The 7336-nt window shown below is 28.4% G+C and overlaps 1 pseudogene; it reads left to right on the top strand.

The window, feature by feature from the left end:
* The first annotated feature begins 565 nt into the window (after window positions 1-565).
* LOC137818221 (uncharacterized) lies at window positions 566-4453 on the top strand (annotated as a pseudogene).
* Window positions 4454-7336: the final 2883 nt, after the last annotated feature.

The raw sequence follows: 7336 nt of genomic DNA, 5'->3' as shown, positions 1-7336 counted from the left end.
ATTCAATGTGAATACTGCTTGGGCAAGGTCTGGTATGAAGAAAGATCTCAGAAATCTAAGACTTATGTTAACGTTGATTTTTCTATTTGTTGTCAAAAGGGAAAAGTACAACTCCCTTTCTTACAAGAACCTCCTAAATTGCTGTTAGATTTATTAAATGTGAAAGATAGTCGAAGTCAACACTATCTACAAAATATTAGAAGTTACAATAGTATGTTTTCATTTACTTCAATTGGGGGGAATATTCACTCTTTGATAAATGATGAATTTGGCCCTCCTCAATTTATTCTGCATGGACAAAACTATCATACGATTGGAAGCTTGCTCCCCAATAGTGGGTCATCTCCTAAGTTTGCACAACTTTACATATATGACACTTAAAATGAAGTGTCAAATAGATTATCTCACTTTGGGTATGTGTTATATTTAGTTACTTTAATGACTTACTTTCTATTTACTGGATTAATTCAAAGATCATTTTAATGATATATTTTTAAAAATTGCATGTAGGTCAAAAGTGAAAAATGTGAAGTTTGACAAATCCTTGATTGAAGATCTTACCAAGATGATTGATGACAACAATGTTTTGGCAAAAAGTTTTAGAAGAGTAAGAGATTTTGTACATGATGATGTAAATTCAGATTTTGCATTGAGGTTATTTAGACACCGATGCAAAGATCCAAGAGTGTACAATACTCCTACAACAGATGAGATAGTTGCATTAATTGTGGGTGATATGAGCAACATGGATATAGGGCGAGATATCATAGTGGAAAAAAATTCAGGACAAATGTATAGACTCCATGAAACACATACAGCCTTTATTCCATTACAATATCCATTAATATTCCCCCTTTGGAGAGGATGGGTATCAAGAACAGATTCCAATACGGAATTCTGGAAGTAACAGTAGAGAACGTAAGAGAAGTCGTATTTCATTAAGAGAATTTATTGCATTTAGAATTCCAGAAAGAAATGTGGAGTTTGGGAATATAGTCCATTCACGTCGATTGTTTCAACAATTTTTGGTTGATGCATATACAATGGTTGAAGCTCAAAGATTGTCGTTATAAGGCTAAACCAAAAAACAATCCGTTGTGATATTTTGCAAGGCGTACAAGAAGCAATGAATCGAGGAGAAACAAATTCTTCTGCAATTGGAAAGCGTATAGTTTTACCTTCATCTTTTACAGGAGGAATGAGGTATATGTTTAACAATTGCCAAGATGCTATGGCCATTTGCAAAACATTTGGATATTCGGATTTATTTATCACTATTATCTGCAACATAAATTGGTCAGAAATACGTGACTTTGTTACTTCAAAAGGATTAACTGCTGCTGATAGGCCAGACATTGTTTTTAGAGTTTTCAAGATGAAATTAGATCAAATGATGATTGACTTCAAAAAACATGACTATTTTGGCAAAGTTAATGCAGGTAATCCGTATTAACCCATATTTAACAGTTTCTTTGCTATATTATTATGTATTACATTTTGAAAAAAAAAAAAATATTCTTTTAGGTATGTACACTGTGGAATTTCAAAAGAGGGGTTTACCTCATGCCCACATACTACTGTGGTTGGATGGAGAGAAAAAGTTAAGAAATCCAACAGATATTGATGGAGTCATTTCTGCATAATTACCCGATGCAATTTTATATCCTAAATTGTCGAAGGCAGTGACAACCTACATGATACATGGCCCTTGCGAGGTAAGTCAAATAAGTTCACCTTGAATGATTAATGGTAGATGTTCTAAATTTTACCCCAAGAAATTTAAACTGTTGAATACTATTGATGAGGATGGATATGCATGTTATAAATGTCAAGATAATGGAACATTCATTCTTAAAAATGGAATTAAGTTGGACAATAGAAATGTTGTGCCATAGAGCCCTTTGCTACTACTGAGGTATCAAGCCCATGTTAACACAAAATATTGCAACAAATCAAATTCAATCAAGTATTGGTTTAAATATGTGAACAAGGGTCCAGATAAAGCCAATTTGAAAATTACTAGTGCTGATAAAGACTCTACAGAGACCCCAATTATTGATGAAATTAAACAGTATTATGATTGTAGATACATATCTCCATGTGAAGTTGTGTGGAGAATATTTGCCTTTGATATTCATCATAGATGGCCTCCAGTTCAACGATTAACTTTTCATCTATTGTACGAGCAACCAATCCTCTTTAAAGACATTGATGAAATATTGAACTTCAATCAACATAAAAGAACAATGTTTTAGTTTGGTTTGAAGCTAATAAAATTTATCCATTGGGAAAAAATTTGACTTACTGTGAATACCCTAGATATTTTGTTTGGATGGCAGACAGAAGAGAGTGGAAGCCAAGGAAAATTGGTGTTAGTATTGGAAGGTTAACATATATTCCTGCAGGGTCAGGGGAATTATATTATCTGAGGTTATTGTTGAATTATCAAAAGGGTTGCTGTAACTATGATAATATCAAAACTGTTAATGGTTTCATTCACAAAACATATAAAGAGGCATGCTATGCAATGGGGCTATTGGCAGATGATAAAGAGTTTATTGATGCCATTATAGAGTGCAGTGACCTTGCTTTAGGAAATCAGTTGAGAAGACTCTTTGTTACCCTTTTAATGATGAATACTATGCCTAGACCAGATGAAGTGTGGAACAAAACATGGAAGTTGTTATCAAATGATATTTTATACCAAAAAAGAAAGGAGTTTGTCCTACCAGGTATAATTTTTTTTTATTTGAAATTTATAATTGTTGTATGACATATAATTTCTTTCCTAGGTCTTAGAATTGAACATGCTCAAATTCAAAACCTTTGTCTTCTACAAGTAGAAGAGTTATTAATTTCAAATGGTAAGTGTTTGAAAGATTTTCCAAGTCTGCCAGAACCTATTCATTCAGATTCTTTTATTTATCAAAATAGATTCATTATTAATTAATTGAATTATGACAAAATAGAAATGTCTGAAATGCATTGTTCTCTTTTTCAAACTCTTACTCCTAAGCAAGTGGAAGTCTATGAGAATATAATGACAGTAGTCTCGTCAGACCTTGGTGGTTTTTTTTTCTTATATAGTTATGGGGGAACTGGAAAAACTTTCATGTGGAAAACTTTGTCCACTGGTATTAGATCAAAAGGGTTGATTGTGTTAAATGTAGCTTCTAGCGGCATAGCTTCTTTGTTACTTCCAGGAGGAAAAACAACTCATTCTACCTTTTGCATTCCTTTGGTAATAAATGAAGAGTCAACCTGCAATATTCCTCAAGGAAGTCTTAGGGCCAAATTGTTGATCAAAACAAAATTAATTATATGGGATGAAGCCCCAATGATTAATAGGTTATGTTTTGAAGCCCTGGATAGAACTTTAAGGGATGTCATGAGAGCTGAAAGTGAAGAAAATGCTCTTAAACCTTTTGGTGGTTAAGTAATTGTATTGGGAGGAGACTTTCGTCAGATATTACCTGTTGTAAAAAATGGATCAAAATATGACATTGTGAAGGCAACAGTAAATTATTCTAACTTATGGAAACATTGCAAAATCTTAAAACTTACAGAGAATATGAGATTAAAGAGTCATACATCAATGCAAAGTCAAACAGAAATAAAAGAGTTTGTTGATTGGATACTTCACATTGGAGATGGAGATATGGAGTTAAATGAGTTAGGACAAGGAATGATTGAAATACCGGAAGAGAATTTAATTTTAGATGTTGAACAACATTTACTGTAGTTGGTTGAGTTTGTTTATCCCTCCTACATAAACAATGTGACATCTGATGGTTCTTTTGATGATGGTGCAATATTATGTCCAACAACAGAATGTGTGGATCAAGTGAATGAATTCATTTTATCATTAATACCGGGATCTGAAGTTACTTATTTAAGTTCAGACAGTCCTTGCGAATGTGAAGAACAAGAAAATGCTCAAGCTGAGTGGTTTACAACTGAATTTTTAAATGAGATCAAATGCTTTGGAATTCCCAATCACTGTGTTAAATTAAAAGTCGGAGATCCTATAATGCTTCTAAGAAATATTGATCAAGCCAATGGACTTTGTAATGGAACAAGATTACAGGTAACTCACTTGGGGAAAAATGTTATTGGTGCCAAAGTTATTACTGGGAAAAATATAAGTGATCAACTATTTATTCCGAGAATGAACTTGACTCCTTCGAAAACAGGTTTTCCATTTATGTTTCAAAGAATGCAATTTCCAATATCTTTGTGTTTTGCCATGACGATAGATAAAAGTCAAGGTCAAACTCTGAATAAAGTTGGTTTATATCTATCCCGTCCAGTCTTTACACAAGGACAGTTATATGTTTCTCTTTCAAGAGTAAAATCTAAGAAAGGGTTGAAGATATTGATTTTGGATAATAATGGTATTGCCACAAATTTCACTACTAACGTGGTTTACAAAGAAATATTCGAAAATGTTTGAAGTATTAACTTACAGCCTTACATATGAGGTATGAAAAATTATTTAATTATTTGAAATATATTTTTATTTATCATATTTTTTTTGTAATATATGAACAACAATTTAAGAACTAATATACACTATCTCTGATAGGTTTTGATCAATGCTTTTGTTGGACACAAATATTCATGGTCATCTTGAAAGTATGGTACGTATTCTTTATCAATTGTAGAATGTGTTAGATCCTATTCTGACATATCTTTGTCAAAGTTTGTTAATTTAATTAATGTTTTACATGAATTACTTATAAGAAGAAACAGTTTTGTAACATTAAAGTTAAAAAAGGATGAATCTCTAAAGCACTTCATGAGGATGCTTCTCTGAACCACTTCATAAGATTTATTCTCTTAAGCACTTGATGAGGTATGCTTACTTAAATTATTAATTTACATAATTTATTATTACTATTACAAAATTTCGTGTATCTATTTGTGTACTTAATCTATTATTCAGGCTCTTGAAAGGCAATGTGAAATTCTTGATTTATGGAGTCAAATTCTATTGAGGGCTACGGACTGGATGATCATATCTCATTCAAGATATTAAGGACAAATATCAACATTGATTGAAAAGGAAGTAATTTTAATGATGAAATTTTATGTATTATTAGCACTACTTGGACAGTTTTAGAGTCTATTCGTTACTCTCTACATATTATTTAATTTATATTCAGACTATATTTTGATGATTTGTAGAATTACTCTTCCAAATTTCTTTGTATAATGTTTTGGTTTCATCACAGGACACAATGTTTCAGGTACTCTTAATATTAGAGTTAAAACAATTTCTTAGACTTCAATACATTTATATATTATATATATAAATTTTTATTATTATCTTATTTTAATCAGTTTTTTTTATTTATAACTGATATAATAATTTTTTATCTTGAATATTTCAGGTGAGTTATTTGTTTCAAGAAACTTTCCAGGTATGTATAATACCTTATACTTATTCTTCAAATCATATAAAACAATTTCTTAGACTTCAATACATTTATATATTATATATATAAATTTTTATTATTATCTTATTTTAATCAGTTTTTTTATTTATAACTGATATAATAAATTTTTATCTTGAATATTTCAGGTGAGTTATTTGTTTCAAGAAACTTTACAGGTATGTATAATACCTTATACTTATTTTTCAAATCATATGTACTAATTTGTAGAACTATTTGTCAACAATGGTTACAGGAATGTGAAATTATTTTGTTTTCTAAAAATATATTATTCATGATTTTTTCATAACTTTTATCAAATTATTTTCTCTTATTGTCATCATTTTTGTGCACATTTTAAAAGTTTATTTTATTAGTAATAACAATGTATTTTATTAATTTTTAGCGGTTTTACTATTTGGACAGTTTTAGTTTGTATTCGTTACTCAGTACATATTATTTAATTTCTTTGTGTAATCTGTTGGTTTCATCATTGGACAAAATTGTTTCAGGTCTCCTTAATATTGCAATTAAAACAATTTGTTATAGTAATTAGGTTACTTTAAACAATTTTTTATTTATAACTGATATAATAATATAATAAAATATTTTTCTGAAAATTTTATGTAACATTGTTTATCTTTAGAAACTTTACAGGTATGTCAATTACGTTATACTTATTCTTCAAATACATGTACTAAATTGAATAACAAATTATTATTTAAATGGTTGATAAATTAAATATAATATTGTTAAGAATTATTATTTAAATGGTTGATAAATTGAATATAATATTGTTAAGAATTATTATTTAAATGGTTGATAAATTGAATATAATATTGTTACGACAAATTGCATGCTATGTCTAACAATGATTTGTTATTTAATCATGCTTTGTTTTTATTACTTATAACTTATACCTTAAATGATTATATAAGTTCTTGTGCTCATATTATATCAACATTATGGTCAACAAGATACAAGGTAGATCATTTCTTATTTTCAAGCCTTTTGTTTATTGATACATGGTTGCATTAAATAGGTATCAGAATAATTAACTCAATAATTTATTTTATTCTTTTTGAGATAGAGTGTGCCCTTTGTATTTTCCTTATACACTTTTTTCAAAATTTAATTCATTTTTCCTATGCAGAGTTAATGAAGCAGGTAATCATTTCATCCCAATTTCCAAAGTTTAGGATTTCAAAATTTATTTTTTTACACAATAATTTATTTTAAACATTATTTAAATTTTAACCTTTGGATTTACATGCTTATTATTATTATTATTTATGTCAAATAATTATATGTTGTCAGAATTGATTTTTTTTTTCTGCGACGACTTCTTTTTATGTTATATTTCTCATCATCAAACTTCTTAAAAATGAACAAATTCATTATTCAAAAATATTTATTAAATAAAACAATTTGTTTAAATAAAAAAATATATATATTTAAAGATTTTATTTATTGATACATGTGTGCTTTCCATATATCTGATAGCAATCAACTTACAAATTTACAGATACTGTCACCTACTTGATTTGTATTTTTTTAGATTGAGTCTGACTTACTTGATTTTGTATTTTTTCAGATACACGTGGCTAATGTAATCTCTCTTACACAGTTTCAAAAATATTCATTCCTCTTCCCTATCAGATTTGGTAGATATAGATAATCATTTCAACATTAAACATTAATAGTTTAAATTTAAATTTCACTTCCCAACAATCATTTCTTTATATAATTAAAATTTAATTCATTTTCAATATTATTTAAATTTAACTTTATTCTTATTATAATTAAATATTAAAAAATTTATATACATAATATATAATATTATATATATATTATATAATTACATATTTTGTATTATTATATTGTAGTATGTATGTTATAAT

The sequence above is a fragment of the Phaseolus vulgaris genome, chromosome 10 (assembly GCF_000499845.2).
Source record: "Phaseolus vulgaris cultivar G19833 chromosome 10, P. vulgaris v2.0, whole genome shotgun sequence".
Taxonomy (NCBI): domain Eukaryota; kingdom Viridiplantae; phylum Streptophyta; class Magnoliopsida; order Fabales; family Fabaceae; genus Phaseolus; species Phaseolus vulgaris.
This window is presented reverse-complemented; position numbering and strand designations above follow the sequence as displayed.